We start from the raw sequence: 13,360 nt of genomic DNA on the forward strand, positions 1-13,360 counted from the left end.
ATATATATATATATATATATATATATATATATATATATATATATATATATATATATATATATATATATATATATATTAACTGACTTATCAGCTAAATTTTCAATCAACAATTAATTTTTCTTTACAATTATCTTTTTATCTGTAAAACATCCTTGAATTATATTGAGCAAGTTCCTGATCAATTTTTATTGAGTAAAACCAATTGAATGCATCTTTAAATTTTCCATGAAGCAATATAAAAATATGATTAAATTAAGTCTATCATGAATCAACATGCATGTCTATCATTATGGAGTAAGGTTGAAGCGTCAAATCAAAGAAATTGTATTCATTTAAACCAAATCGGTTTGCTTAGTTCAACTTTGAAGTAAGAATACATCTTTCAAATTTTACAAATCAAACGGGTTGCTTTATATCGTGACTTCTTGTGTTGAATCGAACTAAGTTGGCCATATCAAATTTATTTTAAATTGATTTATCTTGTATGACAAACATTTGTTTACTTAAATAATCCAATTTTATTTATGATTATTATCAACGGATTTCCCTCATAAATGTGTACATTTCGTAATGGACAAATTTTCGAATGGACTTTATTGTTGTTGGGTAAAACTGCATATGTAAAGGGTCGATATGGACTTTAACTTAGAGTTTACGTGGACTGTGAAAACAATGAGTTTAATCTCTTTCGAACCATAGCACTTTTAGTGTTTTGATCGTCAAGAATGAATCACATCGTGACCTATTTCCAAAGTTCTATCATCTTTTCTTTTGCTTCATTGGAAAAATGAAAATAGCGTACCGATCGAAGATCAAATTAACCTTCCTTTTTTATTTTTTTATTTATTTATTTTTATTATTTTTTTTATTTATTTAAAAAATTGGATTCTAATCACTCCTCCGTTGCTCATGTATTAAAGCTCTAATATAATTGGAGAAACAAAGTAAGCGAGCAATCAGATGTTGTAAAAAAAAAAAAAACACCAAATGAGATTTTAGCCCTAGATCGTAACCTAAGTCTTCGATTTCCTACCTTGAACATGGATTTCCTACCAAGAAATTAGAAGTTGAAAAACAACAAAATGTTACGTAAGATTTTATCCCGAAATTGACCCAAATCATCGATTTCCTGCTTAGAAATGAAAAGTTGAAAAATAATAAAGGTTTTGCCATCGATTTCATGTTCTACATTGAAACCCATATCTTCAATGTAACACATGTAGTTGACTTTAGATTGGGAGGTGATAACAAGATCAGAATTTTATTATGTTTGGTTTGAATAAAAGAACTTATACATAATTAATTACACACCATAACGAATTTTATGTTGGTGATTTTAGTGTCACCATATCATTTTAAGTAATTGGAACTAACATGTGAGCTAAGGGGTTTCATAATTTGTACTATAATATATGTACGGGGTTGTGCGGAGTGCACGCATGTATAAGATCGAATTAGAAGCCGATCCGACGACCAGTCGGGGGTTCGGGGGCAGCGCCCCTGGGCCCGGGGTTTCCAAAGGGGCAATGCCCTTTGGCGGGGCCTAGGGCTAGCGGGGTCCAAGGGGCAGAGCCCATGGCTGAGATCCCAAATTTTACATATAGAAACATAGTGAAAAATTCAATTTCTTGATAGTGATTATGGTAAAACTAACGAAACTCGTTAGTTTTAGTAACCCAAAATCCTCATTAAATCCAGATTATCATGACTTGCTACCAAAGCAACTAATAACGACCAAACCCTAATTCTCTAACATATCGGCTTACGATTTCTGTGCCTAGAATTGTAAGTGTCCACTTGGATATCCAATGCTGAATTTCTTGTAACCTAGGCAAAGTGATATCACGATCCAAGTTGGTATCCAGATTTCCACCATAAACCCTAAATATTCCCTACATTTCATTGATGCCAACCCTTCCCCTTTATCCTCATCAACACTATATTCACACACCATCAAAACTGATCAAAACCTTCACCACCATCGTCACACTATCGCTTCACGTTCACATCATCACTTAAATTACATTCACATGTTGCTTTTTTCTTTGTTCATATTTTGCACACCGCCAACCGACAACCACCACCATCTCCATTCTTGTTTACGTGCAATTCAAGAAATCAAAAGTAAAAGAGGGAGAGATCTAACACAAACACGAAAAATTTCAAGACCGAAGATCTTCTATTGAATTAGAAAAAATACATTGTAACGCCCGCAGATCCGGGCTAGTCAATTTAGAGGCAATAGGGGTCAAAAATGACTTTTCGACAAAAGATTATTTAGAATAAATAATCTTAACCAAGTTGTAGAATATGTCACGAGGTTTCCGTACATATAAAGAACGCCGAAATCCGAGTTATAACGAAGAAGTTATGGCCCGTCGAAGTTTCGCGACGTAACCGGCACGGCACCGGGAAGCGTAAATAGTGAATTTACGATGGAGGACTTTTTAGCCTTAGTGATCTAAATGAAATTCGTAGAATATGTTAAACTAAGAGCGTCGATAAAAAGAACGCCCAAATCTGACTTCGTATGAGGAAGTTATGATTTTTCTAAGATTCGGCTTAGCAGTGTACAGTCCGAAACTCGAATTTTAGTTCGAGCGGTTTTTGGATTACGCGACCTAAATGAGAGTTGAAGATCTCATTCATAGGAACTCAACGGTAAAAAGACAGACGAAAACGGAGTCCGTATGAAGGAGTTATGAACACTTCGCGGTCATTTAACAGTCTAAACGCCTCCTACTGTTAAATTTGAGATCGGTCGAGAATTAGCCGACAGAGTCTAAACTAAAGTTGTAGATCTTGATTTTACCTACGCGTGGATATAAAGAACGTCGAAAACGGAGCTCGTATGCGAAAGTTATGATTTTTCTAAGTTTGAGGGCTGATACGCGATAGCGGGTGACGTGGCACCACCAGAATTGGACACGTGGCACCACCAGAAGGCCACCACATGGACCAACTCGGCAAGTAGGTCCCCCCTACTCGGCGAGTAGACCAGTCAGCACCCCTATAAATAGAGGTGCCGGGTTCCCTCATTCTCCACACCTTCCTAAACTATTCTTTCTCTCTCTAGACTCTCTCTCTCTAGCCCCCTAACCCCCCTAAAAGCCTAGGTAAAACCCTAGCACCCGAAGGAAGCCCCGAGGCTCCCGAAGTCCTGAGAAAAAGGGTCTTTCGGCTCGGAAACGCTGCTCCAGCGAAGCCCGGTTTTCGAGAAAAACCCGCTGTAAGTGAACTATGCCTACGCTATCTTTAGTATAGCTTATGTTTTAATATAGTAACATTATTAGGAACTTATAATGAGTATTTGGGCTATTATTATGAGTTATATTGAGTGTTATTTAACGCTTATATAATAATAATAATAGTCAGACTATTAGTTTGTCGCGGTTATCGTTAGACTAAACCCTAGTGGTATTGATACTAGGTTTTATCGAAGGAAATTATGTTGAGAGTATCGAAGCGCTGTCCGAGTGTTGAGTCACCACCTATCAAGTGAGTGCATGGTCCCTTTCATCTTCCACATAGATATGAAGTATTTATTATATAATTTACGTGTTGTGAGTGCATGGTCCCTTTCATCTTACACATAGATATGAAGTATTTATTATATAATTTACGTGTTGTGAGTGCATGGTCCCTTTCATCTTACACATAGATATGAAGTATTTATTATATAATTTACGTGTTGTGAGTGCATAGTCCCTTTCATCTTACACATAGATATGAAGTATTTTATATAAATTACGTGCTATGTGTGCATATTATCTGAATACTTGTTGTCTATGCTGGATGAATGTTTTATACATGTTTTAAAGGATTTAAACTGTATACGTATTTTATATATACGAATATGTTGGGTATGATGATGGGTAGATGAATAATGAGAGATAGAAGATGACGTGAGTATACATTGGCAGCTATAGACTTAGTGCCTACGGGACAAACACCGGTAGCTATGGACTTAGTACCTGTCAGACGTTGGTAGCTATGGATTTAGTACCTGTTGGGAATTGGTAGCTATGGACTTAGTACCTATTAGTTAGACGCTGGTAGCTAAGGATTTAGTACCTGTAGGAATTGGTAGCTATGGACTTAGTACCTATTGAACATTAGTAGCTATGGACTTAGTACCTATTAGATAAAGACTGGTAGCTATGGATTTAGTACCCGATAAATAGACTATAGCAGCTATGGAATTAGTGCTTTATGAACGAACATCGGCAGATATGGATTTAGTGCCAGTCTTATAACCCTGGAAGTAAGGGACTCTGGAATAAACGAATGCAGGATAGATGACTCTTAGGAGTAAAGAAGATAATGGGGATGGGTAATTGGGTTAATTGTTTGCTGATTGAACATAACAATTATATTATTGTGGGTTGAAAACCCTATGTACTCACCAGGTTTCCCAACCTGACCCACTCAGTTTATTTACATCACAGGTGGCGATATGAAGTGACATTACACTGAGAGATTTAAAGAGATGTAGATCACTAGTGTAAATAATTGTAAGTTTTGTTTATGCTTATGTTTCTGTATTAACGATGACATCCCAAACATTTTAAGATTAATAAAAATATGTTTCTTCGAAAATGTTTTAATAACGTATTTATCGTGTTTTTCTGGGAACAAATTCCGCAACCTTTTTATAAAATGAAGTACTCTGATTTTCATAAAACATAAACAAAATCGGTCTTTTCTGGTCGTGATTTTGGGGATGTCACTGTTGGTATCAGAGCATTAGTTTAAGCGAACTAGGAATATGGATTTATTTCTAGACTTAAACTTAGAATGCTAAGTAATGATTGTGAGGAGTGTGTCAAATAGATTTAGGTAATACACCTGAATAGACACAAGCACTAGCTTATTTAGGGAAAATTCCTAACATGCTTTTATGTGCTAAATGATTTATGATATGCATTATATGATCAGATCTATGGTCTGTTGCCAACCGGATCTAGAAATTTTATGTGCTCAGGTTTCTAAACGTTTAATTACGATATTAGAAATGGCATGTAACTTTTTGGAGTAATAAGGAGGAATACGCGTCTAATTCTTCCTCTATCTATATTCTCGTCTCGATACACCAAACGCTTGCTTTGGATAATAGAATGTCATGATAAGGACTCATAGAGAATTGAGTAAGTGGAGGAAATGAAAAGGCTTACGATAGTGAATGACACCTATCGAAAGATATCATAAGAGTGGCATCTTGCCTTTAGAATATGTCATGCAGTACGTTTAGAGGAGTACAGTACGTCCGAAGTACACCTTCGATTGGCAAGATGATGGAATAATTGGCGTAATTCATGAAGTTGACCCATCGTATGGTATTTCCACCGAGCTAAAGCAAAATTGATGATTGAAGATACGCATACAAGAAGTCCTAGTAGAGTCTAGGGAAAATTTTGTGATTGTTTGGACACATTTTTATGTGTTAAAAATTGTTTGGTGATAATAACTTGGGAAAACTGCGAGATAATACTTGGGACGAGTATGAGTAGGTGTGAAAGGTAGTAGATGCATATACTACCGGAAGCACAGGACTCACGCTTGGATCAGGGAAAGTCACAAGGTTACCAAGAAACTAGTAATTGATTTCGATTTATTCAAGTGTGTTGTTACCATTGTTTCGGTAATGACTAAGACGATTGTTGATATTCCGACCCTAGTGGTCATATCGAATTGAGTCCGACTACGATGAGTATGTTACGCGGTTCAGAGAACCAAGTTTGATGTAGCGTCCGACTTAAACCAAACGATTGAAATCAAAGCGATTAATAGAAGTATCGCGCTCGTTGTTAAAAGAAGATGGTTGCTAGAGATGCTACCTTTTTAGATGTGACTAGAACATGAAGGAAGGTATAGACTGTTCTGGAATTTGACTCTAAGAGACCTGAGTCTGAGCATTGCAACATACGATGAGAGGTCATTAGAATATGACACATCGGTCCATTGTATTAATAGAGGAACTTATCTTAAGTTCGTATCCAGTGAGGATCGATATTGTGACTTGAAGGTCATAATTTGGAGTCTAACATGAGATAGAGAGCGTATGCAAGATCGAGCAAATGGAGTCATCATGTGAGCCCTGTTTCGTTAGATACACGTTCGAAGAAACATCGAAGTTATGACTTAGGATGAATAGATAACAAATGGAGTCATCATGTGAGCCCTGTTTCGTTGATGATTCCGGGACGTAATCATCCTAAAGGGGAGATAATTGTAACGCCCGCAGATCCGGGCTAGTCAATTTAGAGGCAATAGAGGTCAAAAATGACTTTTCGACAAAAGATTATTTAGAATAAATAATCTTAACCAAGTTATAGAATATGTCATGAGGTTTCCGTACATATAAAGAACGCCGAAATCCGAGTTATAACGAAGAAGTTATGGCCCGTCGAAGTTTCGCGACGGAACCGGCACGGCACCGGGAAGCGTAAATAGTGAATTTACGATGGAGGACTTTTTAGCCTTAGTGATCTAAATGAAATTCGTAGAATATGTTAAACTAAGAGCGTCGATAAAAAAAACGCCCAAATCTGACTTCGTATGAGGAAGTTATGATTTTTCTAAGATTCGGCTTAGCAGTGTACAGTCCGAAACTCGAATTTTAGTTCGAGCGGTTTTTGGATTACGCGACCTAAATGAGAGTTGAAGATCTCATTCATAGGAACTCAACGGTAAAAAGACAGACGAAAACGGAGTCCGTATGAAGGAGTTATGAACTCTTCGCGGTCATTTAACAGTCTAAACGCCTCCTACTGTTAAATTTGAGATCGGTCGAGAATTAGCCGACGGAGTCTAAATGAAAGTTGTAGATCTTGATTTTACCTACGCGTGGATATAAAGAACGTCGAAAACGGAGCTCGTATGCGAAAGTTATGATTTTTCTAAGTTTGAGGGCTGATACGCGATAGCGTGTGACGTGGCACCACCAGAATTGGACACGTGGCACCACCAGAAGGCCACCACATGGACCAAATCGGCGAGTAGGTCCCCCCTACTTGGCGAGTAGACCAGTCAGCACCCCTATAAATAGAGGTGCCGGGTTCCCTCATTCTTCACACCTTCCTAAACTATTCTTTCTCTCTCTAGCCTCTCTCTCTAGCCCCCTAACCCCCCTAAAAGCCTAGGTAAAACACTAGCACCCGAAGGAAGCCCCAAGGCTCCCGAAGTCCCGAGAAAAAGGGTCTTTCGGCTCGGAAACGCTGCTCCAGCGAAGCTCGGTTTTCGAGAAAAACCCGCTGTAAGTGAACTATGCCTACGCTATCTTTAGTATAGCTTATGTTTTAATATAGTAACATTATTAGGAACTTATAATGAGTATTTGGGCTATTATTATGAGTTATATTGAGTGTTATTTAACGCTTATATAATAATAATAATAGTCAGACTATTAGTTTGTCGCGGTTATCTTTAGACTAAACCCTAGTGGTATTGATACTAGGTTTTATCGAAGGAAATTGTGTTGAGAGTATCGAAGCGCTGTCCGAGTGTTGAGTCACCACCTATCAAGTGAGTGCATGGTCCCTTTCATCTTCCACATAGATATGAAGTATTTATTATATAATTTACGTGTTGTGAGTGCATGGTCCCTTTCATCTTACACATAGATATGAAGTATTTATTATATAATTTACGTGTTGTGAGTGCATGGTCCCTTTCATCTTACACATAGATATGAAGTATTTATTATATAATTTACGTGTTGTGAGTGCATAGTCCCTTTCATCTTACACATAGATATGAAGTATTTTATATAAATTACGTGCTATGTGTGCATATTATCTGAATACTTGTTGTCTATGCTGGATGAATGTTTTATACATGTTTTAAAGGATTTAAACTGTATATGTATTTTATATATACGAATATGTTGGGTATGATGATGGGTAGATGAATAATGAGAGATAGAAGATGATGTGAGTATACATTGGCAGCTATAGACTTAGTGCCTACGGGACAAACACCGGTAGCTATGGACTTAGTACCTGTCAGACGTTGGTAGCTATGGATTTAGTACCTGTTGGGAATTGGTAGCTATGGACTTAGTACCTATTAGTTAGACGCTGGTAGCTAAGGATTTAGTACCTGTAGGAATTGGTAGCTATGGACTTAGTACCTATTAGATAAAGACTGGTAGCTATGGATTTAGTACCCGATGAATAGACTATAGCAGCTATGGAATTAGTGCTTTATGAACGAACATCGGCAGCTATGGATTTAGTGCTAGTCCTATAACCCTGGAAGTAAGGGACTCTGGAATAAACGAATGCAGGATAGATGACTCTTAGGAGTAAAGAAGATAACGGGGATGGGTAATTGGGTTAATTGTTTGCTGATTGAACATAACAATTATATTATTGTGGGTTGAAAACACTATGTACTCACCAGGTTTCCCAACCTGACCCACTCAGTTTATTTACATCACAGGTGGCGATATGAAGTGACATTACACTGAGAGATTTAAAGAGATGTAGATCACTAGTGTAAATAATTGTAAGTTTTGTTTATGCTTATGTTTCTGTATTAACGATGACATCCCAAACATTTTAAGATTAATAAAAATACGTTTCTTCGAAAATGTTTTAATAACGTATTTATCGTGTTTTTCTGGGAACAAATTCCGCAACCTTTTTATAAAATGAAGTACTCTGATTTTCATAAAACATAAACAAAATCGGTCTTTTCTGGCCGTAATTTTGGGGATGTCAGATACACATGCTCATAAGGAATTCTCCAATGTTCTTCATCTTGTTTCGCTTTTACCTATGCTCCAGTGTTAAGATAAAATGGATTAGGTCTCTAGCTTGCCGTTCGATAGAAGTGGAGGTGGTTCAAACAACCTATGTGAACATAAAGTTAAGCCACATCATCAATGCAATTGCCACACCATCAAAACAATGATTGGGACTTAACTTGTAACTAACAATCTCCCCTTCGTTAACATGCCATTTTATTGTTTAATGACTTAAAATCCACAAAAAATAATTCATAGACCATTTAAAATCGAAAGAAAATGTTTATGGAGTTTCGATGATAATAACCATTTTTATAATAATTTGAATCGAAGCATCCATATGTAAATGAGTCAATTTATCACAATAACTTTTATATACCATGATACTCATAACTTTTATATATCATGATATTTCACAAGATCTCAAAGCTCGCCAAAAATGTAGCATATGAATCCTCAAGGTATGAAATTTTAAGTAAATATGAGTTTTGAGTGGGTTACAATGTAAGGGAAGCATCGTCACGTCGTGACATGGCCGCAAAAGTCGTGAGTCTCATTTAAGTGTCACGATGTGACACCTAATCTTAGGCAAAACCCTAATTTTTGGGCATGAGCCCTAATTTTTGGGGAAACTCACTAAGCTTCGGGTTTACAGTTTTGGATTTTGTTTCAGATAGTTCGGATGATCGCGGGAAAGTGAATGCGTGATCATGCACCTCATCATATTTTTATGATTCTATTTCTTGGATACTCTGATATGAAACTATTTTGAAAATATTTTGTAATAATATTGGTTTTTGAATGTTTGAAAAAGTTTTAAATTGACTTGAAGTTTATGGATATTACAAGTTGGTATCAGAGCCTTGGTTTGAGCGAATTGGAGGAACACTTGTGTGAATCCATATCAAACCAAGGATAAGATTTTCAAATGGTTTTCAAAATAATAAAGGTGGATACTGAGTGTATGATCAGCAGGAGCTAGTAAGTAGACCCCAAAATACCATACAAATATTTGATATTATGATATGTTAGAACAACATGCTAGTGATAGGCTAGGGATCTTTAGGAATTACATGATAGAATTGTCTGATCATATGTTTAGAGATCCCAACCTCCAAAATTCAAATCTTTAAACAAGTACGTTTCCAAATTTTTCTTTGAATTTAGAAAGTAGTTATGTACTTGACAACTTTATTAGGTTTCTATTGAAATTAACATGTACATAGGTTTCAATTGCATTGATTTGAAGAAAATCAGAATTCCACACTTCCCCTTGAACACTTGAAATTAAGTTTCCATTGCCTATATGTTGAAATTAGGTTTCCATTGACATTAGCATGTACTTTGACAGTGTTCAATTATAGATCATTTATGTTCATCAAATCTAGTAGTTTGATTTTTTTTGAGCTATATAGGATATTTGTTAATCAATTTAGTTTATGTGTTTGCAATTTGAATTAATATGTAGCTTGGTCAAAGCTAATCTATAGTAGTCACTCTAAATTACATTATAAATGCTAATTAGTCGAAGTTATTCTATCAAAATACAAAAATTCCGAACTCATTTAACCCAAACCCGAAAAAAATCATATTATATTTACGCAGTAAAAAAGTTGTGCTATCTTGAACTTTTGTTTTGCATCTGTCACTGATGTCAACTATAAAATCTTTAAGTTTTTGAATATGTAATCTCCAAATAAACATAATTAAGTTTTAATGAAAACTGTCTCCATGTGCTTTCTTGAAATGTGATCAGATAACATAACATTGATGAATTCGTTTAACATAAAATACCACAATCATACAGTTGGTGTTTATAACCTCAACAACCAGAAAATTTATTAGCGAAAGTAAATTTATTAAAATTTGTTGAGAATATTGAAACTATTAAGTTATAATTTTATACTACAAAGTACAAAAATACATACATACTTTTCTTGAGTACAAAATCTAATGGTCGCAAGTTCTACCCTTCAGTTTTTGTATTATCATCAAACTTTTTAACAAACATAATCCTTTAACTCGCAGGTATATGTATTTCAACATCTTTAAATCAAACAAGGCATTTTGGTAAAATTAAACATATTAAATTATAGTAAATTACACGAATGGTCCCTATGTTTTAAGGTAATTTGCATGTTTGGTCCCTAACTTATTTTTTTTAATTCGAAAGGTTACTACTGTTTGTTTTTGTTACGCGATTGGTCCCTATCGTATCTAAAATTATTATTTTTCCCTTGATTTTTTAATTTATTTAAATAAACACACCCCCAACCCCATCCCCTTTACCTTATCTTAGCTACTCATCATTTTTTCCTATTTAAATAATAGTTTTCTTAGGTAAGACAGAGACCAAGCGCGTAACACAAACAAACATTAGGGACCAAACGCTTAACAAAAACAAATAGTAAGGACCTTCCGAGTTAAAAAAATAAGTTAGGGAACAAACATGAAATTTACCCTAAATCATAGGGACCATTCGTGTATTTTACTCATTAAATTACAATCCACTTGTAAAGGAAGTACTAAATTAACAAACACTATGTAGAATAAAATAGCAAATTGGTCCCGTAGCTCAGTTGGTTAGAGCGTTGGTCTTATGAGCCGAAGGTCGCGGGTTCGAGCCCCGCCGGGACCATTAATGGCTTCCTTGATATCATCTTTATTTTTACTTTTTAGGTTTCCACATATCTGCTCTCTTCATCCTTGCTGTAATTTTCAGGAGGGATCCAAAAATTCTAACATTTTAATATATAAATTATCACATTACGATAGTCAATCCAGTAGTCTTATATTATTATTATTATTATTATTATTATTATTATTATTATTATTATTATTATTTATTCATTTATTTATTTTTTCAAAATCGTGAATAATGTTGCATGTGCTTCATACCTTTCATTACGGCAAGCAAGAGCATAAAACATATTAAAAGCCGCAAAACTAATGAATCATGCATGGAACAATATGTCAACGATAGGATGTTTTGAACATAAATTATGTTTTGCACTTTGGTTGTTGTAGGGTAGACTATTCACGCTAGCTTCGAGAGCAAAAATACCCCCTCCCCTTCTAACAGGTCATACAGACAAGCAATATTATTATACGAGAATAAAACGTTGGCTCTATATATAAGCTTAAAGGGATATTTTAAAGGAACCCTAGGAGCCCTGAAAATTCATATATCACAAGTAAGGAAAAAAAGAAAACATTATATATATATATATATATATATATATATATATATATATATATATATATATATATATATATATATATATATATATATATATATATATATATATATATATATATATATATATATATATATATATATATGGAAAAGTGAATATACCTTTAAGGGGATATAAGCTTAGGTACCCAAACTCACTATACTACGTCGTTTTGTATCATTTATATACATTGTAATTGTCTAACGATTTTATAATTCAATTTCTAACTTGATTTACTTTAAAGATTTTTATAAATTCACATTCCCCCTCTTACATAATTTTTATTTTCAGTTATAATATATATAACTTAGTAGGTGTTCGTCAAAAAGATATGATGTAAGAGGGAGATAATATTAAAAATTTGAAAATCTTAGAGTAAATCAAGTTAATGATTGAAGTTTAAGAACATTATAATGAATATATCAAACAAAACAACGTATTATGGTGAGTTTGGGTAGCTAAACTTATATACCCTTAAGAGTATATTCACTTTCCCATATGTGTGTGTGTGTGTGTGTGTATATATATATATATATATAGTGTTATAATATGGATGACATCTATTGTGTGATCGTAAGAATAATTCTGGACCAATAGATGAATAGAATGAATGGTCATGATTTGAAGGTATATGCAATATAGGATATCATGTACCATATAATCACATAATTTTAGTATAATTATATTTTTGTTAATTAAACTACATTTAAAAAAGGAAATTTCAGATTTTTAGAGGTAATTAATTCCTTTAATTTTAAAAATATGATTTTAATAGATACTAATTCTTTTATTTCGGATCATTCTAACAGACTATATTTATGAGTATCTTGAAACCTTCTTGAGACATAAAAGAATAAATATTCTGACAGAATAAATATTTTGACGGAATGAACTTCTTAAAGAATAACAAATTCTTGAACCATCAATTGAATAATATAAACAAAAATTACACTAATTCTTAAAGAATGTGGGTAATAATTGCAAAGAATTACATTTATTGTTAAAGAATAAAACTAAGAACGGTTAGAAATTGAAGAAAAAAGCATCAAAATTTAACAAAGACACTAATACATTCTAAAAGAATATTGTCGCTAAAAATCATTTTCAATTTTAAGGCCCGTTCTTCAAGCATCTATGAAACCAAATTCAATTGTAGTTTAGAACCCAATAATATATTAGCAAATGAAAAATAAAACACTAAAGTCCTTTTTACAAATCTAAAGACCTATGAATTGCACCAAAATCCATAACCAAGAATTATAGAAAATGCACAAATTAGTGAGGAAATATCACGATTCCATTTCGACAGATTTGAAATTCGTGATTCCATTCCGACAGAATTGGATTCAATTCTGACAGAATGCCCCCTCACCAT

General features: G+C 34.2%; 1 non-coding gene across 1 annotated transcript; it reads left to right on the forward strand.

Moving 5' to 3' along the window:
• Positions 1-11,313: 11,313 nt before the first annotated feature.
• On the forward strand, positions 11,314-11,387 carry TRNAI-UAU (transfer RNA isoleucine (anticodon UAU)). Its single transcript has one exon. It is a non-coding gene; the product is annotated as a tRNA-Ile (tRNA).
• Positions 11,388-13,360: the final 1,973 nt, after the last annotated feature.

Source organism: Lactuca saligna, chromosome 7, assembly GCF_052625555.1.
Source record: "Lactuca saligna cultivar CGN05327 chromosome 7, ASM5262555v1, whole genome shotgun sequence".
Taxonomy (NCBI): domain Eukaryota; kingdom Viridiplantae; phylum Streptophyta; class Magnoliopsida; order Asterales; family Asteraceae; genus Lactuca; species Lactuca saligna.